Source organism: Phoxinus phoxinus, assembly GCF_949152265.1.
Source record: "Phoxinus phoxinus genome assembly, chromosome: 10".
Lineage (NCBI taxonomy): Eukaryota > Metazoa > Chordata > Actinopteri > Cypriniformes > Leuciscidae > Phoxinus > Phoxinus phoxinus.
Genome location: NC_136885.1, coordinates 3,728,415 through 3,753,802, shown reverse-complemented (window position 1 = coordinate 3,753,802; position 25,388 = coordinate 3,728,415).

Sequence of the window (25,388 nt, the reverse complement as noted above, 5' to 3'; positions counted from 1 at the left end):
CTGTATTACTTGGAGAAACTGATGACTGACTCAAATATACTTTATAAATTACAATAATAAAGGGCTGCGAATTTGTAATGCTCTCGTAGCTGTCAACTTAAAAAAATTAAATAATATGTATATATATATATAACAGCAATAAATATACAACATTATAAAGATCAAAATTGTCTAGTGTTACATCAGACAACCACTTGCATTTTATTGATGTTTATTCAATAAAATACAGGGAATAAAATTGGTATATTTATTGGATAAATTCATCAAATTGAATTTATTGGATTAATTAAAAAATAATCCAAAGATGGATCAATAATTAAAATAGTTTTTGCAGACCTATTGTTGGATCAATCCAACTAGTATCAAGATACAGTTCTTACTGTAGTAGTCTACTAGTGTAGTAATCTAGTGTCGTGTTTCCTGACCCGCAAATGGTAACATTATTGAGATGTATGCATATTTGTTTCAAACATTTTTTGATTTAGCTCTCATAGCTTTCATGTTGTTTGATCTAATATTATTTATTCAGTCACATAACCACATGTAATTCTTGTTGGTTTGTTTTTTTGACACTTTTTGTGATTTTTTTAGATTGCATATTTTCTGCTATTTTTAAGATTTGGTTTTATTCTTTTGATATTATTTACATTGTTTCACAATGTACAATGTTTCTTAAATATGTTCATCAATAACCAAAAGATGCACAATGCATTCACAAAAAGATTTCATTACATCAAGATTTTGAAGTAAAGAAACTGAAAAGCACCTGTCAGAAATACCCTTCATCTTGCTTATCAATGCCAGGGACCCGTTACACTGGGACCCATAGAAATGTCCTGTTGACTGTCAGGAAAATTGTCTTCAGCTGTTTGACTGTCTGAAAAAATTGACAATTCCGCAGAGTTTCAGTGGTAGTGGTGACAATTTGGCAACTATCAAGGAAAATCATTTTCTGGTGCATGCATGAATAAATGTATTCCACAACAATCCACAAATGTCTGCAGGATCCTGCAAAATCTTCCCCATAACAGCTTATACACTCAAATAGATTTGACAAGTTTCTGGAAACATTTCTCAGAAATGTTGGTCCATATTGTCATGAAAGCATCACACAGTTACTGCATATTTGTCGGCTGCTCATCCATGATGTGAATCTCCCGTTCCAGCACATCCCAAAGCTGCTCTACTGGACTGAGATCTGGTGACTGTGGAGGACATTGGAGTAAAGTGAACTCATTGACATGTTCGAGAAACCAGTTTGAGATGATTTGAGCTTTGTGGCATGAGCGTTATCATGCTGGAAGTAGCCATCAGAAGATCATAAAGGGACAGATATGGTCAGCAACACTACTCAGGTAGATTGTGACTTAAAGGACATGTCGCAAACCTTCCAGAATATGGATCATCTGCTCAAATATTCAAATGCTCAAATGAATCTCAAATGCACACATGGCATTTCTGCAGGCTTTCCTCTACTTTTAGGATGCAATGCATTTTTTTTGTAATGAGGAACTGAACAGGGTTACTTATGACACTAATCTTTTCGTGTGAAATTAATTTAAGTAAATTAATGACATTTTACAGAGATTTTAGAAAATTAACACTGTTTTATCATCATTTATAGACTGCAGATAGGTAGGCTGCATCATCTCAAATCCAGTATCCTTGCACATGTAGAGTTCTTTTGATATGGACTTCTCATTCACAATAATTACCATAATTTTGCTAATGCTTTTATGCTTTCTTATTTGAAATAGCATTGAATTTGTGGTTATATCACTGTTCTAGTCTGCCATGTAGACTAGAACACACATTTCATGTGATATTGAGGCGATGATGTATTTTCAAGAAATTATATAGCTTGTCTAAATGTAAAGAATTTTAAAGTTTAAATGCAATTTGAAAAAATGCATTAAAAACAGTCAAATTAAGATTTAAAAATGTATTCTATAAGATAAGTTATATTTAAAATTATATATAGAAATGTTCTATATAGAAAATAATTTAGACATGTAGCCTATCAATATCTGACTGTAACAAGAATTTGGGATGTTCTGTTTGCAAAAAAAACGAACACAGTGTTGTGAATAGCAAAATGGCAAAACATTTCCATTTGGAGACCTCAAACCAATTACTGGATCAACAAGGACTGGTTGCTTTTGATCTAATATGATGAACAAAAGAAAGCTTTGTAGATTTGTAGATCAGTGACTCTCAGCTGATCCACTTTCATAGAGGAATACGACGCCTATCACTGTATACATATATAAGCTCATCAGTATTATCAGCAGCTATCGCGTTTCTCAGGAGCGGATTACCCTCCTCCCTCCCCAGCTCCACCTCTCGACCAGTCAGGATGACATTCTGATTCCCCTTCAATCAGAATAAATTCTCAAATTATGTTTTACTTTAAAATCTTGAATAAATGATATCTGCAATACATTCATGTTGGCTCTGTTCTGTTTACCCCAAGGGGGGTTATTGCTGCTCTTATCTATGCTAGGCTGAATGGATGCACAGGGAGTTATTGCCCCGAACATAACCAATACCGCAATCCTAACTGTATGCTAACTGTCAATCGTATTTTACGGTAGTGGTCCTCTTGAGTCCTGTAGTGTCTATCAGCAGTTGAGTACTGAGTATTGACTAATGTGTTCCTGGTGACATGACGGCAAAATGTGTCTGCTTTCTTGGTAAATGAGTGGCAAAAAAATGTCTTACCTTAAAATTAGTTGATTTTCTTTGTATGCACAAATAAAATTCAGGCCTTATTCATTTGTTTGGCAAAACTTCACAAGTACAGCCCAGTGCTACATCCAAATCGATTGTTTGCTCTATGATGATGACATTTAACTAGAATAGCCATCATTTTAAGTTAGAGCATGTTGGGTTTTTTGTTTGTTTGTATTGTTGATATACTATTATATTTTTGTTAATCTTTTGTATATATTATGTTTTCATTAAAATGTTACCTTTAGTCATTTCGTTGTTTTTGTCGTTCTAATAGTGGCTTTAAGTTTCAGTTTTTATTTTTAGCTTAATTAGTACTTAAACTAAGTGAAAATGAGAAAGTTTTAAATACGTTTGCTTGTATTCATTATTTATATATATATATACAGTACATATCATGTTGGTTTTCAAATTTGATTACATTTCCCATTGCCACCTATAGACTGCAATGTCAAAATGTGCAGAAAGATAAATTACTTTGGTATCTTGCTCTCTTCTCACCCAAAACAGTCTTTTTAATAAACTTAACTGAAAAAATTGCAGCATACTATGCCTTCATGTGTCATAACGCCTTATTGGTATGTTTTAGGGCATGTACAGTAATATGCCAGGCTGAAATATTAGGGACCATGTGATTACGTAATTCATGATTCATAAGAATAGCTGGGCATGAAAGGCCTTCGTGGAATGTGGCGGCCATGTCATTTGGCAGGAGGCTGCATAATTTCACCATGGTCGAATGACTGTGAATGAGTAGAGGTACAGGTAAATCTTTGACAGCTCCCACGTCCATGGTCCACAAGCCAGGCTCTGTGGCAATAGTTACAGCTCATGTAGGGGCATATCTGGCGCTTCTGTAGAAGCCTGACCACATCATGAATTTTGTCTCCTTTGTGGGAGGAAGGATGCCAGCCTGAGCCAAGCTAATTGAGCCGCCCGAGTCTTGCATGACTGCAACTCATCTCTGATTCACCCAGACCTTCTCCTCAGTCGAGATCTGGTGCCTGATGGCGAATGCAGCCCAAGAATACAGTCTGAATCACTCTAGCGGACTCCCAACAAGTATAATATAAAATACACAGATACCAATGGCTTGAAATGGAGATATCTTGTTTATTTACTTACTTATCTCCCTCAAACTAAATAATGAGAATATTTCAATCACACTGTGATCCTTTCAAACTTAAAGATATGCCATCACCGTGAGAGAACTCAGGAATTAGTCATCGTAGAAGCCTTGTAACTTGTAAACAGCTTTATTTCAGAACAGACTAATAAAAATAAAAATAAACGTTTGCACTCTGACTCCCCGAGAATTAAGTTTGACCCGCCAATCAGGTTAAAACCAATTTCACTTTCATCATGTACTTACTGAGCCAGATAATAATCATAATAATACCCTGAAATCATTCATATTCATGCCGGGTGGACATCCGAATGCTTAAGAGGGCTATAGGGTACTTTAATTTAAAAATGATTATAATATGTTCTGGCTCAATTAATTATACATATTGCACCCTTAACCTTTATTTACTTTTCTTTCCTCTCTTTTTCTTTCACACACAGGATATTTCTGATTAAGAATAAGATCAGCTCCACATCACTTCCTCTGTCCACAGTTCGTTGTGTCATCTTCACAGCAGCGTCGGGAGCCTGAAGTTGAGGATGATGAGCAGTGCTCCCGCTGAGAAAGGCCAGGTAATTTTATCATCGTCTCCAGCCCCAGCAGTAAGAGTTTCCGACAGCTCTGACTAATCAGAACATGGGATCTCAGACTCAATCATCGCTGTCAGGGGCTGTAATTAGTAGAGCCTCGTCTTAATTAAAACTTCAGCTCATAATTTGGAGTCATTGTTTACCTTGCAGGGGCTGCGCTGATATGTGTGTCATTGCCCGCCTTTGTGGCGTTTCCTCATCTGGTGTGGCTCCAGGCCCCTCTCATCACTTTCCTCCTCTTTTATTTATGTTTAGCTTGTCAGAGGAGGAGGGCGCTTGAGGGGAACCACCAGCTCCACCAATTACTCTGTGTTTGCTGATTTTCTTAGACGAGTCAATAACACATTGCCACAATAGCAGGACCTTCCTAGGGGGTAGGTGCCGAGAGAAGCGAAGGGGTCATTACTTCAGATATGGATCAGACCAGCAACTCACTGTGTACGTGGAGGAACCAAAAAGTGATTTCACTTTGTACAATCCCCATTTCAGAGTTTATTCAGGGTGCTCTTGAGAAAAGCAATGGCCTTTACGTTTATTGCCACATTAACCTTTAAAGTCAATAGATAGGTTGTTAAAAAAAACCTGGTCTTTTTCTTTTGTTGACCGGAGGGGTTTCTTTTTCACTTATATGTAATCTTCTCTCTTTATGCATGTTACTATTGTTTCATTGGATTGACTTTGAATGTTTGTAAAATGCAAATCTTCTAATCTACATTTATTTGAAGTTGGACATTTTGTACTTAAATTGCATGTTTAATTCTTGCCATTTCTTTGTGATTATTCATGAAATTTACTAGTAATTTCTAAGGGGAAATCGTTTCAAAGTAAATAATACACCAACACTTTTCAGTGTTCAAGCAGAACTTCAGTTAACTTTTCTGAATTAAATATGTACAATAATCAGGATTCATTTATTTATATAATGCTTTATACAATACAGAGTTTACAGTGATAAACAGGAAAAGAGTTATCAATTCCGTTGTAAAGCAACTCTTACTATATAGAACAGTGTCATTGTTCAGCTGAGCTCAGTTCAGTGTTAATTCAGTTCAGTTCAATAATTGTAAAGTTTATCCATATGAAATGAGTTCCTGCAGCTCTGGAGAAAACAGTAATGTCATCGTCCAGCTTAGTTCAGTTCTCATCTAATAGTGTCAGTGCAGTCAAGACAATAATTTTGCTGAATATTAAGTGTCCCCAACTAAGCAAGCCAAACTCCATCGGTGACAGATTGGAGAAGAAGAAATACAATACAAATCCTTGGGAGAAGCCAGGCTCAGTCGGAGGGCCAGTTCTCAAATGAAAAACATGGTGTGGTTATGATTCAGGCTGCATCTCAAGTCAGATTGTGGATTGATATCATTCAGAATATTTTTCCAGTTCCTTCTGCTTGAAGATTGGATATATCGCACCCTCATATGGAGTCGAAACTGGCCTGTGCAGAAGACATGTCTAGTTCTGGTGGACTTTGTTGTGTAAAGAGAAAGATTTGTTTGTGTTAATTGCCAATAATAGTGAAGATTTAGAAGAGTAATTCTTTTTGACATGCTATTATAACACAAGACCATAAATCTATTAAGTTTGGTTGACAAAATATTTGTTTAAATGAACTTGTTTTTGTTTGTTTAACTGCCCTCAACTAATTGCATGGAAGTGTTTTCCTTGATAAAGTTAATTGAACAAGCAATTGGGGAATTGATGATAATTTTGTTATATCTTCCATGCAATGCAAGTTGCTTTAGATAACAGCGTCTGCTAAGTGTAAACTATTCCAGGGAAACCCACCCCTGAAGACATGTAAAACTAAATAAAACGTGGTAAGTTGCTTTACGTGTCAGCCAAACATAAGAGAGCAAATCTTCGTCAGAGTAAGATGACCAGACGTATTGCAGATAGTCAAAACATTTTATTTGTATAGTACTTATAGCACAATTCTGTTTCAAAGTAAAATTGTGCCTTCATGTCTCAAAGCCACAGTGAGGAGCCAAAGGTAAATATAGTGAATTGGAAAACAAATTATTGATAGCAATCAGACTAAGCCAATACTCTAGCATTACAATGTAAAGTACAAGTCATAAAACAAATGATTGAATTATTCATTATGTTAGTAAGTCAGTGTTTAAACCAGAGGAATAATGATTACATTTAAAGTCAAAAGTCTTCCTACACAAGATTAGGATGGAAGAGATCAGAGGCTTACTGTAATAATGTGTTCGAGTGCTTTCAGAAACACATTATTGAATGAGCCAGACACCAGATCCACGCAGGAGGTTCAGATACGAGTGTTTCCGGCTAATCAACATGCCTTCCCCATAGTTACTCAAGTGTCCTCTAAAGACTGGAAGAGAAGAATGGAGAGAACCAGGATCCATTGTAATCAAGCAGACCTTCGAAGAAAGAAACTCTCCTTTTGACCAACATTTACAATTCAGCATTCTTCATAAAGCAAGCTTGACATGACTGACACGTCATGGGAAAATTGCTTCAGTGGTGTAGGACCGTGGACATTTGATGACAGAACACAACTTTCACTTACTTAGTTATCAACTTAAAGAAGCAACTTAAAGGTGCAGTATGTGAGATTGACAGCTAGCGGTTGAAATGGGATCTGCAGTCCAAATTCACAATATCTGCGAGAGTTGTTTACCCGCCCCCTCCTGCTCAGACTTGACACTCACACGGGTTGCCAGATTGAGGGCAACGAGTGCCTTTGAAAATGGAGTGCGAGGAGACTTACACACTGAGTTGATTTATGATGAGTTGATAATGCATTTTAATATGCTCCCATTCATAGATGGGTAGAATCTGCGATCTCTGACCCAGTTTGTTCGCTGGCTTCCATGGCTGCAATATGCTGAGTTTTCCACCAACTGGCAACCTGTGGTGGCGAAATACCATTGGCTGAACTGGCAGTGGGCGGAGTCACACTGATCAAAACAAAAACAGACATTCCGAAACGGAACGCACATTTCAAAGTAGAATAACTTAGCCTAGAAATCTAGACGCACCCTAGAAGCAGCAAATTTTATTTTATAGTCAGGCTAATCACATCATGTATAGAGTCGGCGGGCGGGCTTAATATAATGACGACAGAGTTCCAATTAATGTGACTGATTAATGTGTTTTACTCATTAATTATTTTTTTATTCATTGATTCATTTTATTTCATATTTTATTTATTAATTTCTTCATTAATTAATTATTTATCCATCCATCCAGTTAGTACTGTAGACAATTAAGTTAATACAAGTGCAGACACACATTAAAAACACAACTTTCAGTCATTTTATTGATTCAGTGCCTAGTGTGAGACCCCAAACTCAGGACTCCAAATACTATTATAAATAGAAATTACACAAATTTGGTGAGCTCAGACCCATGTAGATATATTTGTCCCCCTTTTTCTTTTCCGATGTAAACTCCGACAAACGGGTTACCATTACATTAGTGGAACTTTAAAACACCAGCAGTCAGCAATCTCACACTTTGTACAACACCAATATTCAGCATATTCAGAGTGACTAGATGTCCAAAAATAACCCCGATTATTTCAATTTTGTACGAAGGCTTAAGTGCATGCATGGTTTGTAATATCCATAAATTTATCATAAGATGTGGTATTTATAAAATGCTTGGACGGTACTTTTTAAAAAGGTTTCTAAAGGTATATTGAACCACTGCCTGAGGCCTGTGTCATGAATAAGTTCAGAGAAGTCCATCATGCTCTAAGTGAACATTAGATGAAAAACTTTCATCAACCTCAACCGTCAATCACATCTCCAAACAACAAAGTACAGTATACGCATATACACAACTAAATTACAGTCAGGGCTTGCATTAAAGATTACACTGTGTGGTATGTTGTTATAAACACATATTTCACCCTCTCTTGTGAAATCCCACATGCACATTTGCACACGCGAGCCATCAGCTGAGCTGTCTGACTCCAGCACCCGTGCAGAGCGCCAGCGGGGTGGAAAATTGCATCTTGTCATTTAATTTCCAAAAATCTTTGTTTTCACAGGATTAATCTCTGTGCTTTGCTACTGTTAAGTTGAAAGCTCAGCAAAAGCAACTGGCCTGTGTCTGTATCTGCAGTCTGTCGGGACGCGTTTGAGAACTTGTGCTGAGATGAATAATGATCAGCAGCTCTGCGCTACCGTTTGCCCTGCATAAGCCATAAATTACCCAGCTAAAGGCATCGTGCAAGCTGGGGATCCACGGCTATTGGAAGAAAAAACAACTTCATTGGTCCCCAACAGGTGGCTGTCGTAACTGAATGCAGTGGGAGGTTTTGTTCTCTTTAATTTGTCCGCATGCGTTGTTGATTACTTGCATAGTTTTGTTAATTGACTATCAAATGTAATTCATCCCTAGTCTAAACTGCAGGCATAAATCTAATTATGCATATTTCAATAATCGTTTCAAATTAAGTTGTTCCTTGTTGAGAAGATATGTTCAGAAGGAGGGGTGTAACGGTACACACAAATGGTTTGATATGTTTTTGGTAAAGGAGGGGAAAAAAAACTGTTGTTATTATTATTATTATTATTAATAAACAGTGGTTTACTGAACAAACTATGTCAGTCTTTAAATAGTAAAAAGAAACCAGCCAGTATTGCTGCAAAATGGCAGCAAAACACACTATTGTAAAGAGATTTGAAGTGCATTTGGATGCAAAACATGTTAGCAAAATGTTTAATATCTATATTTGCTGTGAGGATGATGCTTTGTGTGAAATGGAAATACCTGAGTGAATTAGTAACATTTACTGGCAAGACAACCATAAGATGTCAGATCTCAAATGCATTAAACAACACGCATATCTGACTGCAGGACATAAAACATGTAGGTTTATGATTCAGTTTGAAGCACTTAATATAAATCACGTCTCATGTCTCAGACAAGAAGTAGCATGTTGATCTGCCAGTCGTGGGTTTTTCATGTGAAGACTCTCCTCATATGTTTGCATAATTATGCATTTAAAAGTTAATGGCCAAACAGATCTTTATGAAAGTTATCTTTGTTGTTGCAGATTAAATGTGACGGATAAGATTCAATCAATATTTTGTATCAGGTTAAATATTGAGTATCAAAGGGGTGGTTGATGATTTCACTTTTCTAACTTTAGTTAGTGTGTAATGTTGCTGTTTGATCATAAACAACATCTGCAAAGTTACAACGCTCAAATTTCAAAGCAAAGGAAGATATTTGCTTTTAAAGAAAAGGACTACAACAAACGGCTGGTAGGGACTACACGACATTCCTCACGGGTTAGTGACATCACCAACCCTAAAATGTACATAAACCCCGCCCCCGGGAACACACAGAGGTAATCGCAGCTGCTAACACACATGAGCTCTTGAAACCCCGCCCTCTGCAGCAGCTCATTTGCATTTAAAGGGCCAGGCACAAAACGGTGTGTTTTTGCAAACCCTCAAAAAGTGACAACTTTAACATGCTATATAAACATATCTGTGGGGTATTTTGAGCTAAAACTTCACATACACACTCTGGGGACATCAGAGATTTATTTTACATCTTGTGAAAAGGGCATTTTACCACCCCTTTAATCATAATAAATCGTAATAAATCACTTAAACCCCTTTATCTAAACCTCTCTACTTAACAGTTGGTCATGCACATCCGCCAAGTTTGTAGTTTTTAAAATTTAAATCCTCCTCCAAAGCGCAATGGGTTATGGACAATATTAGCTGTGATAATAAGCACGGATCTGCACTTCGAAAATCTATCAAATAGTAAACCATCCGGGGACTTCTGTAATACTTCTATAATTCTGGAATACTCTTTTTAACATACTATGCTTTGGGACACACTTTTTCCAAAATCTAGACAGCGGAGGGGAAAGAGATATTTAGTAATATTATGGATTTGACTGAACTGACACCATCGGATAAGAACAAAACTTGAACTGAATTGAGCTGGATGATGACATTGCCTGTCTTTTATAGAGCTGCTTTATAGCTGAAGCGAAATTGTTTCATAATTTACAATTTGCAACTTCAACACTGTCCTTGAACTACATTGAATCAACACTGACTTGAGCAAAACAAACTTGACGACAAAAACTCGACAAGAAACGTGTGTTGTTTCTAAGAGTTGCATGACAAAATAAAAGCAATTTGTGTTCTAAAATCGTCTCAAAATATCAAATGTTTGATATCCTCTGACTGGACGGATTCATTGTCTAAAGCTAAAAATTATGTGTACACTATGCGATTTTATGCTAAATATTTCAACTCAAGCTGGCTCTGATATTATGTCGACTCATCCAGACTGTATATGGTACGGTATATATTCAATCTAGGCCTAGTTATGACAAACTGATTGACTGTAAACGTTTTGGTGCACTTAGCTGGTGATATACCTTACACTGAGCACATACTATCAGTGTTAGTGTAAACAAATGTAACCCTTTTTATATGCGATCAATGTGTTATTGAATGTATCTTATCATTTGATATACCATTGCCTGCTATATGTCCTGAGGAAATGCCTCTGGTCAGAGGAGGTCAAAGGAGTGTAAAATGTCACTGCAAATTCAATCATTCTCAGCAGTTTGCTGAGCTACACGACAACTTAATTAAACGAACACATTCAGATCCTCTGAAGAAAAACGTGTGTGCAGAATCGATCGTCTTACAAGGGCAGTGCTAGGGCTTACAAAGACATCTCCCTAATAAAACCCAACTAAATGGGGAAAGCAGAAAGCTTGAAATGGCGAGACATATTGACGGCGTATTGATGACCTGGGTTATGAGGTCACAGTGATTTCCCTGGGAAGACAGTGCTAAAGGTTAAACTATCCCTATTAATTGCTCCATCAGGGCATTTATCAATGGTCACGGCTACCTCGAGCGGTGCATATAAAGGTGTTGATGTGGACATGTGAAGCTGTACGTGTTCTGATGTCGGCGGGAGTTATACAACAAAGCTTTTGTTTGTCGGTTCTCTGCAGCTGAAAGGTCCATGAATATCCCAGGAGGCAGAGAGAGGCAACAGCCGTTAGAAACCTCTGTAGATTTGGTTCTCCATGAATAATATCACAGTGGGACTTTGCAATGGCACAAGCATTGCATTTGCACATAAATGCACCTCTCTCATGAGAACCCTTACACAACCCAGCAAGTGCACGGCACCCTGAGTTTGTTTACTTCCAGAGATAGACGACCACCCACGGTCACTGAGCGTGGATTTTTATGTATATATATAAATATATGAAAATATATATATGCATCTGTAATATCGCTGTGAAAAGAGAGCAGATGGAGATAGGAGCAATGAGAAAATTCTGCTAGAGCATGACCTTCAATTTATACGCTTAGAAAGATAATGGGGATTGAGGTGTGTGTGTGTGTGTGTGTGTGTGTGTGTGTGTGTGTGTGTGTGTGTGTGTGTGTGTGTGTGTGTGTGTGTGTGTGTGTGTGTGTGTGTGTTCAATGATTTATTAAAGGATCATAAAGTTGCACTGCTGTTCACTGGTCATCTGCAAGGACAGTTCAAATGGAAAATGATAAAACACAATCTAGGGTAAAAATGACTCTAAATATGTATTAATTGTACTAAATACTTATTGTATTAAAAATAAGTAATCGTAAAAAATGCAAAAAGCTGTGTAACTTTTTACTTTAAAGAATGGCCTGCTTCTAGTCAACATTTTTCATTTCTAAACGTATGTTTAATTTATGGATACACAAAAATGATTCAGAAAATTAACATAAGTTTATGTAAATCCTTGCCAATAAATGTAGTTTAATGAACATAAAAGATGCAACCAATGTCAGAATCCATCATTGAGAGCAATTTTAATGCATATTAAAACACTTCAACCACAGATTAAAACTGGGTTTAATCCATTAAAAATGTTAACTCTGAAGTCATGTTTCAACAGAATTCAGCGATCTGGGTCTTGTGGAAAATGTGCCTGTTGCAACATTTCTGACAAATGATATGACGTTGCTTCTTGGACATTTAGCAAGTGAAATTTGCCTAAAATGCTGTACCAGTTGAGCTACCAAATTTACCATGTCAGAAAAGCCAAACATGTCATGCACAATGCATTACATTATAAATCATGCATTACAAATACTCTGAGGTCATAATATTGTGCAAAGAACCAGAAGAAAATGAGCCTTAATCAATTAATAACCTGCCCTTCTAATCATAATTTGTGTGAAATGGAATAAACGTTGTTGCTGTTTTACTGTTCATTTCAACTGGGAACTGCAGTGAATCGTTTGTAGGTACACTTTTCTTTTTTTTTTTTTTACACTGTGTTTATTATTTTTGATTATACAAGACAGGTAATGGAGAAACACTTTTCCAATTCATCATTATTTTCCCCACCCCAACAAGAGAACACACTCTTCTCCCTTATAGAAATATACAAAAAGCTCAGATAATAATCAAATCTAATTGCAAAACAGTTATTGCACGGTACCCACAAACCAAATATACATTACTGTACTTTACACATAACAGTTACATTTTCCAGCAAAAACAAAAAACACACTTTTACATAGTTACACCTCCTGTAATAAATGACCAATATTATTGTTGTTAATGTAGTAATTAAACGGCTTCCATATTTCTTCGTGTACACCCATTTGTTTTTAATAAAATATGTTATTTTTTCCAGGGCCATACACTGTGCCATGGCATTAATCCAAGCTCCAATAACTGGTGGATCAGACCTTTTCCAGCTAAGAGCTATCATTCTTTTAGCTTGTAATATAGCAAAATCTATAAATTTATGCTGCTGAAGATTTAGTTTGAGATTCTTTAGATGTAAATGTAGCAATATCATTTTTGCATCTAGAGGAATATTCAAGGAAAAAATTATCTTAGTAATATTAATCACTTTCACCCAAAAGTCTCTAATAATGTTGCACTCCCAAACACAATGCACAAATGATCCCTGAGCCTCTCAGCATTTAAAGCAAGTGTCAGGGATATTATTATTAAACCTATTTAGTTTGACAGGAGTTATAGGTCTGCATCAACCACTTATATTGAAGTAGTTTTAAGCTAACGTTACCTGACTGTTTCTGAGAATTTTTACAAACTTGTCTCCATTCATCCTCAGATACATCCTCATTCAGTCCCACCTTCCATAATTCATGTTTCGGGGTTGTTGATTCAGTAGACCCTGATATGTACGTACACTTTTGGAGTTTGGCGTTTGGCAGGCACATTTTATTTATCTTGCAGTAAAGGGTTACAATTAAATGCAGTATTTGAAACTGTCAGAGAGTTTTGTGAGATTTACCTAGTATCTCTTTGCAAATAATTGATTTATGCTTGTTCAGTGCATTGAGGACTATACAGTACATATTGAACATCTTTTTTTTATTATAGTAGATTCTTTAGTGACATAATTATGCATGGAGGGAATAAACTCTGGATAGTAGGGATGGGTTTGGTAATATGTGTGTTTTGTGGCCACCAGCCAATCAGCATTGACTCCAGAGTGATTCGTCACATGGCATTTACAGCTCAGGTAGCTCAGAAACGTGTATGGTCCCACAAGGCAGAATTCAGCATGAGTAGTGCAATTGAGATAAACTGAAATGCTAATGGTGTTTTCTGTCCAGGTATTATAGAGCTCATTGATTTAAAAAATAATAATAATACAAAATGTGGTCACAATGTACAGCTAATTTTGAATGGATGTCAATGGAAAACCATGCGTTATAAGAATGTAATATCTGCATCTACCAGCATGTTAACTGTCTGCACTAACCAGCCAAACTTTGACCTTCTGGGCAGGAATTAATTATACACCTTGGGTCTTATTTATAAAACACAAGCAAAACTGATTTCTGTGTAAATTATTCATAAATCCATTTCTATTGAACTGAACGCATCAATTTACGTTCTTCCTGCTTGTGTTTCATGAATGAGGCCACTCTGTGCTCTTTATTTTGTTCTACTAGCACTAAAAAGCTTCCTGTCTTCTCTTCACTTCACTTCCCTAAAGGAAGAAAGATTTTGGAAATTGCAAATTCACTTTATTCCAATTTGAACACATGGCATGTTATAATCACGACTTCCAAACTCCCAGGAGCACTTACAGTGTGGCAGCATCTCAAGGCATCATCACATAAATGTCAGAGCATTCAAAAGCCAAAATCTGACCTTGAGGTAGCGATGGCCTCTACTGTACGCTCAACATCATATATTGGCTTCACAGTCCATTAGGTATTAATCTCTCCGGGTTTTTGTCGAGACCTATTTGTTTGACACCTCCTCCCTGCAAACGTCCATATCCTTCCTTTCCCAACCTCTCCTTCACTATTATCAGCCTATTTCAATCTGTATTCTGCTACTGAACACATGCAAGTCCTTGACTATTTTCCTCGGGAATATTGCGTTTTCAGATTCAGAGCCCATTTCTTTCCTTCCCGTCTCAAGGACGAGGAGCAGTCTGCCACCCGCCCCTCTCTGCACTCCTGAAAGCAGCTCGTGTTTGCTGCTTTACTCAATCTTGTGTTTGATTGTCAACAGCAGCAGGTCTATTCTCCGTTCTCAGACGCAAGATATCAAAAACAACAGGCTGTGCTCATTCATATGCTTAGTCTGCCACCATTTTGTGCCACAAATGTGAAAAGAAAATCAAAAAGACAGCAGTTTCTCAGTATTGCTTTGCTTCTGCTCTCTATTGAAACGGCATTAAAAACACCCAGAGCAATCTGAAATGTGGATAATGAGGATCGTTGGTTTACTGCTTTACTGTTGGACACATGGTGGGTTGGTGGGCAGCACACTGTCACGTCACAGCTGCAAGGTCTCTGGTTTGAGTCCTGGCTTTGATTTTCATACATTTTAGCTTTCTGTCAATTAAGATAAATCACTCAAACCTCTCTCTAACTTTCTCTATTAAGCCTTGTGTCTATCAAGCCTCACATGGTAAAGCAAAGGCATGGCACAACAACAGGTGACATAATTTTAACTATTTCTTAACTATTCATTCTTACAAATTGTAGAGCTGAATATATTCCTCAAGCTTAATCACAAATACTACTACTAATAATAACAACAATAATACTAATATAGTTTATTAGAAATTATTTATTATTAAGTTAGCAACAATAACTACAAACCAAAATGTGCAACCTATGCTACCGTTCAAATGTGAAAGGGTTACAACAACCTTTCTTTTCTTTTTTAAAAAAGAAATTAATACTTTTATTTAGCAAGGATGCATTAAATTGATCAAACTTGACAGAAATCCTTTGTAACATTATAGATGTCTTTACTATTCAAATAAATACTGTTATCATTTCTATTATTCAAAGAATCCTGAAAAAAAATGCATCACGGTTTCCACAAACATATGAAGCAGCACAACTGTTTTCAACATTGATAATAATAAGAAATGTTTCTTGCGCAGTATTATTTCCCATTTGAGGGAACTCAATGCTGCGTCAGTTGCTGACTCTATGGGAACGCCTTTATTATGCGCTGGTGTCTGAAACACGTGTAAAAACACGCCTATTGATTGGCAGAGGCAGTCATGTGACCCTGGCACGTTGCCACATAGCTGCATCTATGGCTGATCTGATTGGGGATAAAGGAGAAAGGGAAAACTTTTCTCCTTGATGCCACAATGTCACTCTCTGGCCTTTTCAGTACTGTCATTAATTTAGTTTTCGAGAGGATTAGAGAGGCAAAAGTTCAGCCTGCTCACTGCATCTAGGGTCCGTCATCCCCCTTAGCTCCCTCTGACTCACAGCCAGGGACCAGTTCCTGGCATGACGGTCAGAAGGTGAGCGTGGCAGCCTGGAGTCCCCCTCAAGAGAGTCAGGGATCAAAGGTGGTGCACCCAGAGGAGCCCTAGGCAGGACCTTAGAGAGGTCATTTCGGTTTGCAGGTCTGAGGACCTGAAGCCAAGAGGTCCTGAATTGGATTGCATCAAGTGAGGGTGTTGGGGCACAAGATTTAAGGGATTAAGTCAAATAAATAGGTTTCAAAAAAGAGAAGGGGTAAACAAAGGTTTGAAACAATGGGGATGGCTGACAATCATCTGATTGTGATTCACTCTATTGCCTGTTTTGCCTATTGGTATAAAGGCACATGGTTCTTCCCATAGGCGTAGCGGGTGTTTGATCAGGACTTAGACTCCTGGAGACCCATGAGGAGGTATGAGTGGCTATGTTGAGCAGAAATTAGCTATCATTCCCTCGCCCTGACGCACCCATGCACCCCTACCCACTGGAGCTGGTGTGGACCTTCCATGAGATCGATCTTGATTAGGTCAGTGCCTGATTATTGTGATCTATGTTTTATCGCCCTGTTCAGCTTAGAAGATGCAGAGACAATAAATGGACATCGATTATGTCTGTTCACTCCTCTATGGAATGCAGCTCATTAAAGAAATCCTGCTGAGGCAGCAGCTGAAGCCTTGGGAGGCGGTATTCCTTAAAAAGAAAAAGACCCCCTTTGATTTATCTGGAGGCGATGTGAACACTCTTCCCTGATGCAGGGAAGCGACGTGGGCAGTGTTGTCAGAGCAGAAGATGGACTGTATTGCCATTGGCACCCCACTCTCATCTGTCGCCCCCTTCAGTAGATTATTGTTGGAGGTTTAAGTACATCAATCTGCTTCCCTAAAAAGGTCTGCTAAGAAGGAGACAGAGTTCAGTCTGTACAGTACAGTGACTTTTTCATCTGTTTCTCCTCCAGCATCTTCTCGCGTCTCCGGTAATGAATTGATCAAGCTCTCCAGAGGATATATAGAGCTCAAGGAGTTTCCACAGACCAGAGGCAAGTAGCAACCATCAGCCTAAGGGTTAAGAAGCATTACAGAGGGGAAGTTGGACTAGGTCATTATGTGTGACCCACTCTTTCTGGGGCTCCCTCTGGTTCACATCATCGAAGGCAGAAGCGGGCAATGTTCTATGTGAATTGGCAGCAAAGGTATTCCAGAGAAGACAAACTCCAGTATTAAAATAAAGAACTGGAGTAAGAGTGTCAACTCGGCCCCTGGATGTCTGCGAGGATTAGTAGCGGGGTTGTAGTGGTCGAGTCGCTGTCGTTTCCTCCACAGAAAGGATCCTTGGTGTAGTACCTTTGCTCTCCTCCTTCTAAGAGAAGCCTGCTCCTCCTTGAGTGTAGAAGAGATGGACTAAGGGTGTCCAACTTCCTAACCTGCCAAAAGAATTAGAGGTTGAAGTGCAGGTGTGGCTGCATGCCCCCCTGTTGGCTTGATTTCTAAACGGACACAGTGCTGAGTTCCCTCGAAAAGGGAACATCTCAGGGTTACGTATGTAGCCAGGTACCCTGAGACGGGGATGAGACGCTGTGCCGAGTTGCCATACTTCAGGCATACCTGCACATCTTCCTTCAGACAAATTCAAGTTGATAATGTCTATCGCAAGCGCATATTTACAGTCATACCGACACACTGAGTGATGTCACATGACAGCCTCGGCCAATGAATTGGTATGTTATTTTACACATGCTTCAGACACTGGCACACGCCGAAGGCATTCCCATAGTGTTAGCAACTGACGCAGCATCTCGTTCCCTTCGTTCCCAACCAGGTTACTTACATAACCCTGAGACATTTTTTTTTTTTTTTTTTGATCAAATATATGCAGCCTTGGTGAGCATAAGAGACTTCTTTCAAAACCATTAAAAAATAACTTTGGACTCCTTGTTTTATAGAAAGTGCTTACTGATCTGAGCTTGTTCTTCTGCTTCTTCATGAGAATATCTCATGAAGCCAGATCGGATTATTGTCTGGGAAATATTTATATAAATCCCCCTCGCCACATAATATAATGTAGAAAACATGCTGGCCACTATGGATCGGCAAAACAACTTCTCATACAGTGCGCATATCTACAGAAAGCAAAGCCTGATCCAGCCTGTGCTGTCAGTGCAACCCAGTCTTCTGTTCGGGTTGCTGCTGGTTTTGACAGAAACCAGCAAGCAGTTTCTCCTGACTTCTCATTATTATTCTTATCTGCCCCTTCTAGAGCTGAAGGCAGAACTGTGTTGATGATTCCACCTGACAGAAAAGACAAAATGGGGGTTGACAAAATACAGCTGCTTTAAAGGATTAGTTTTGACTCAGTGCATAAGTGCAATGTATAAATAATGTCCTAAGTACAAAAGCACACATATGAGCGATACCTTTTTCCTGAAATCTTACAAAAATGTAACTATTATTCATTTTAAATATTTAGTGTATAATGCATTCAATGCATACATTCTGAATTAAATGTGTATAGTATGTATTTATTATTGATATTTATGACATTTATAAGTTAGATTTCTGTTAATGCAAACTAATAGACTAATGCTAATTACTTACTTTACTTTTATCATATGGAATTAATTTCCAGTATATAAACTATTTTTGTGTACAGTCACTTGTGCATTTTATTAACTTGTCTTAATGCTTTTTAATGTGAAAGGGACATTGAAATTTAGTTAGAAGTTTGGAAAAGGTAATTGAAATGAACTTAATTTGTTTATTGTTGTGTTCTATTTTCTTTTTTCAAACAATATCTGCTGTTCTTTTCCCTGTTATAACTTATTGCAAAAAATAAAATAAAAATCATGTCCCATCTTAAAGAGAAATGCATAGTGGAAATAAATAAAAGTAAAATTAAATGATGAAAATGTAAAAGACTACTCATGTGAACAAAGGTAATCAATATTTCTGCTAGTATATAATGTGAAAGAAAAAAAAACTTCCAGATTCCAGAACTTCACAGTTGTTCAGCTTTGTGCTTCTGACAGCAGAAAGGCATTATTACTGATTTATATTATATTATAATTTAAAATGGCGGGGGGTAATGTCACCGCTCACCTCAGGATGTGGGCAGGGGACTGAAGCAGGAATGAGCAAGTCATTAAGCATGTCAAATCAAATCAACCCTGAAAGGAGGCATTATGCTCCCTAATGGAGATTTAAACCTCCAGCCGTCAGCAGTTTGTACAGCTATTTTACCTGGGCTCACCTGACTCCTTCCAGCCAGAGAACGTGTGGCGTTTCCAGCCTCATTCTGCGGTTTCGCATTACTGGAGGAGCCAGGCGAAGGCAAACCGGCTCTGCTCTAGTGCCACACACCTCCCTCAAATACCCACATTTGTTTATTTAGTGTATTTCAGTCTTGTAAATACCAACCCTCCTAGCAAAGAAGCAAACCTACAACCAATTTTTCTAAAAATGAAAAGCATTTGGCATTTTGATTGATTTCACTTTGAACTGATGATTCAGGGAATTGTGTTTTCTTGATATTCTCATTATAAACCTCAAACGCTTCTCGTCTGCGGCTGTGTGCCTCTGTAGATCAAACTTCTCTTCTAAAACAACATGACGGAAACTAAGATTCTTACTCTTCAATTATTTGTTTGTGAATACGCCAATAAGTTACAGAGAGCCAAGCAAGCAGTCGTTTTAATGTGCCGTGTCTTATTGGAAGCTCATCAGAATGATAATTAAATACGTGATTGGAACGACATTATGAGGGCATAACAAACCCTTCCTTAAGCCTCAGATGACCATGACAGGTCCATGAATCAAAGCAAGTTTATTACTTTGCATAACTTTGAAAACAGAACTAAAGCCAGTGTATACATGTATTTATTGCTTTGTTCTCCGCACTTTCCCTTTCCTCTGTTGTCACAGTCCCTTATTCAAATCATCATTCACCTTCATTTGCCCTGGATTGAGGGTTAAGGCCGATGAAAGCTCTCTAATTATCACCCTGTGCCACACATCAATCATGTTTCCCACAGACCTTGCAAAGCAACTGTGATGAAGACGAGGAGAATCCATTTGACCTGTCCAAGAGTGAATTAATTATCCAATTACTCCTCTCCAACTGACTGCGCTGCCTTGATAACTTCAAAGCTGTTTACAACTGAATATCTCCTCCAAGATAACAAAAGACCTCTCTGCCTCATAATCACCCTGCAGACTGGCCAACCCGCGTCAGATCTTCCTTACGCTGTTTGCAGGATACTCTGGGCATCAAAGATGAAAGAGAAATCGACAAAAAATGTTTTTAAAGGAATAGTTCAGCCAGACATTATCAGTCTGTCATCCTTTACTCGCCTTAATGTGGGTTCAAACCCATATGACTTTCTATCTCGCTTTTGAATCAGAAAAGGACATTTAGCAGGACGTTCTGGTTGTTCTTTTCCATCCGGTGAAAGTGAGTGAGCTCAAAATAACAACAATCTCCATCGAAATAACATAAAACAGACGATTGGTGAAACAGATAACCAACCATAACCATAATCTGTAACCAACTAGCTGTTATTTGTAGATGCAAAATAATACATTCAGTTTAATGGCTCAGACATTTGAAGGTAAATGTATCACACCGTTGTGTGCAAAACATGTGTGTTTTATGTTATTTCTATGGTGATTTGTGTTATTTTTTTCAGCTCAGATTTCAATTAGTAAGTAATAGCGCTCAGTTGAATGTCCTAGTTCAATATTAGCTAAATACCTCCCAGAGAACTAGTATATACAGGTTCATAATTAACATGAATAATGCATCATTTATAATAAAAGGTAATGTTAACCCACTAGTAATGACTCAAGTTTTACTACATCTTTCTAAAGAAACTACTATTATTTGGATCATTCTAAAGTGAAAAGCTTGATAACTACCTAATATTGACTGAAGTCATTGTAAGCTTTTGAGATTTTTGTAGGATTTTGAATGGTAATTCCTTTCGATGGATTTGGTAACACTTTCGTCATTACCAGTGTGTTCCCATGATCTTCACTTGAGAATACTGATCCAAATAATTATTAGTTCCTTTAGAAAGATGTAGAAACTCTTGAGTCATTACTAATGGGTTACCATTATCTTATATACATTATGCATTATTAATATTAATTATGCACCTGTATAAAGTAGTTCTTAGTCAGTGAGGTATGAACAATAGTAGCTAATAGTGAACTACCACATTCAACAGAGCGCTATTACTTACTAATTTGCTAATCAGAGTTTCTTGTTAATAGAATAGTTACTAGAATATTAATAGTGCGTTACTCAGTTGTTCCTGTGTAGTTATTCATTAATGACGGAACAGTATTCTAAAGTCTTACAGAACAAAGCTATAATCAATCATTCATCCAGGGCTCCAGTAGTGAACAACACAGCGGAATTTAAAAAGCAAACATAAGTTCACAACACAATGAAATGAATCCACAACACATCGAAATAAAGCCGTGTTGTGAACTTAAGTTTGCTTTTTAAATTTCGCTGTGTTGTTCACTACTCACATGACATTTTAGTTTATAATTTTTTTTTAATTTTATTTCAAATATAATAATTTTAATTTAATAATAGTGAACATTGAACACAAAGATAGTTTTAACATTTTCTTTTGCAACTGAAAACATGTAGGCCTAAGTATCAACTTATGTTGGTCAGAGCTTATTTTCTGCAATAATCCAAAAGCCAATAAAAAAACTAGTTTTTGTTGAGAGAAATGAGATGATGCGAAGTTACAGGTTGGACTATAAAAATACATCATCATTGGATGATTTTATTGACAGACATTGCTTTCATGGATAAAGTATTCCTTTATGATCCAAATACAGTGGATTAAAAACACACCCCTGTTAAAACGGCTGTTATTTGTGATGTAAAAAATAAATAAACAACGATAAATTCATATCAGAAAATGTGCACATTTAGTGTAAAAAACTTTTCAGTGTCACTGAAAACCAAAGTGACACATTTCAGAGAAAAATAAAATCTTGGAATAACTAACTGCATAAGTGCTTTAGTTTGAAGAATTATTTACTTTAAATTAATTTTACAGCCAGTGTAATACTGGAGAAAATATCTTTTATAAATAATTAAGGGAGAGGGGATTGTTGGAATAAAACTGCTGTAGGGTTTGAGCTACTTGTTGTGATGTGGCGTTGACCCTTTTTGCCTGGGCGCTGTGTGACCTCTGACCTCCACACAGCTGAGGGTGTCTGGCAGACATATCTTACACTGGTCTATAATCATTTCAGTGCATCAAAGTCTTTCATATGACACTTCTGCTCCGCACAACACAGCTCTCTCTGTTTTTCTGTAGTAAAAAAAAAAAAGACAGAGAAAATTTGTGTTTTATAAGGACCACAGAATATCCCCCTTTTTTATATAGATCTCTGTACAGTGTGAAACATCCTCCATAGATTGTTCTATGACACAGTAGCTTTTTTTTCATGATACACTGTAATGGATTTGTACTCCCAACTAAATGAACTCATCATGCATATGATTATGAATAATGCATGAATGCATTTAAATGTTTCCCTGACATTAGTCACATCATTCTTAGTGATTCGGGTGACTGGCTCAAAACAATTGTGTCCAGTGGCTTTTACATGGAAGCTAGTTAAGGCTAGCGAGGTGCATTTAGTACCGGTCAAAAGTAATAATATTATATATAATATTCATGTTTTAAAAGAAGTATCTTATGTTCACCAAAGCTTCATTTATTTGATAAAAAACATTTTGTCGTTTTCTTTATTATGTTAAAAAATATTATTTTAATTATAATGCTAAACTAAAACATGTTTGTGGAAACCATGATACACTACCATTCAATCCACTGATCAAAAGTGACGGTGAAAACATTTATAATGTTTCAAAAGATACTATTTCAAATAAATGTTGTTTGAACTTTTGAACTTTCTATTCATCAAAGAATCCTGAAAAAATGCATTGCCAGTAAAAGTCATGGCAGAAAGCGATGCATAAGGATGTAGTGTAACGTCGCCCAGTTCCGGGAATGCACTAATATTTTGTTGGTAGTACCAGTGTGTTTACCTGTGTCCGCTGTGTTGTGTTTATCTGTGTCCGCTGTGTTGTGTTTATCTGTGTCAGCTGTGTTGTGTGTTTACCTGTGTCCGCTGTGTTGTGTTTATCTGTGTCCGCTGTGTTGTGTTTATCTGTGTCAGCTGTGTTGTGTGTTTACCTGTGTCCGCTGTGTTGTGTTTATCTGTGTCAGCTGTGTTGTGTGTTTACCTGTGTCTGCTGTGTTGTGTTTATCTGTGTCCGCTGTGTTGTGTTTATCTGTGTCAGCTGTGTCGTGTGTTAACCTGTGTCCGCTGTGTTGTGTTTATCTGTGTCAGCTGTGTTGTGTTAATCTGTGTCAGCTGTGTTGTGTGTTTACCTGTGTCCGCTGTGTTGTGTTTATCTGTGTCCGCTGTGTTGTGTTTATCTGTGTCAGCTGTGTTGTGTGTTTATCTGTGTCCGCTGTGTTGTGTTTATCTGTGTCAGCTGTGTTGTGTGTTTACCTGTGTCCGCTGTGTTGTGTGTTTATCTGTGTCCGCTGTGTTGTGTTTACCTGTGTCCGCTGTGTTGTGTTTATCTGTGTCCGCTGTGTTGTGTGTTTACCTGTGTCCGCTGTGTTGTGTGTTTACCTGTGTCCGCTGTGTTGTGTGTTTACCTGTGTCCGCTGTGTTGTGTGTTTACCTGTGTCCGCTGTGTTGTGTGTTTACCTGTGTCCGCTGTGTTGTGTGTTTACCTGTGTCCGCTGTGTTGTGTGTTTACCTGTGTCTGCTGTGTTGTGTGTTTACCTGTGTCAGCTGTGTTGTGTTTACCTGTGTCAGCTGTGTTGTGTGTTTACCTGTGTCCGCTGTGTTGTGTGTTTACCTGTGTCCGCTGTGTTGTGTGTTTATCTGTGTCAGCTGTGTTGTGTGTGTTTACCTGTGTCAGCTGTGTTGTGTGTTTACCTGTGTCCGCTGTGTTGTGTGTTTACCTGTGTCCGCTGTGTTGTGTGTTTACCTGTGTCCGCTGTGTTGTGTGTTTACCTGTGTCCGCTGTGTTGTGTGTTTACCTGTGTCCGCTGTGTTGTGTGTTTACCTGTGTCCGCTGTGTTGTGTGTTTACCTGTGTCCGCTGTGTTGTGTGTTTACCTGTGTCAGCTGTGTTGTGTGTTTACCTGTGTCAGCTGTGTTGTGTGTTTACCTGTGTCAGCTGTGTTGTGTGTTTACCTGTGTCAGCTGTGTTGTGTGTTTACCTGTGTCAGCTGTGTTGTGTGTTTACCTGTGTCCGCTGTGTTGTGTGTTTATCTGTGTCAGCTGTGTTGTGTGTGTTTACCTGTGTCAGCTGTGTTGTGTGTTTACCTGTGTCCGCTGTGTTGTGTGTTTACCTGTGTCCGCTGTGTTGTGTGTTTACCTGTGTCCGCTGTGTTGTGTGTTTACCTGTGTCCGCTGTGTTGTGTGTTTACCTGTGTCCGCTGTGTTGTGTGTTTACCTGTGTCCGCTGTGTTGTGTGTTTACCTGTGTCCGCTGTGTTGTGTGTTTACCTGTGTCAGCTGTGTTGTGTGTTTACCTGTGTCAGCTGTGTTGTGTGTTTACCTGTGTCAGCTGTGTTGTGTGTTTACCTGTGTCAGCTGTGTTGTGTGTTTACCTGTGTCAGCTGTGTTGTGTGTTTACCTGTGTCCGCTGTGTTGTGTGTTTACCTGTGTCAGCTGTGTTGTGTGTGTTTACCTGTGTCCGCTGTGTTGTGTGTTTACCTGTGTCAGCTGTGTTGTGTGTTTACCTGTGTCCGCTGTGTTGTGTGTTTACCTGTGTCCGCTGTGTTGAGTGTTTACCTGTGTCCGCTGTGTTGTGTGTTTACCTGTGTCTGCTGTGTTGTGTGTTTACCTGTGTCAGCTGTGTTGTGTGTTTACCTGTGTCATCTGTGTTGAGTGTTTATCTGTGTCAGCTGTGTTGTGTGTTTACCTGTGTCCGCTGTGTTGTGTTTATCTGTGTCAGCTGTGTTGAGTGTTTATCTGTGTCAGCTGTGTTGTGTGTTTATCTGTGTCAGCTGTGTTGTGTTTATCTGTGTCAGCTGTGTTGTGTGTTTACCTGTGTCCGCTGTGTTGTGTTTATCTGTGTCAGCTGTGTTGAGTGTTTATCTGTGTCAGCTGTGTTGTGTGTTTATCTGTGTCAGCTGTGTT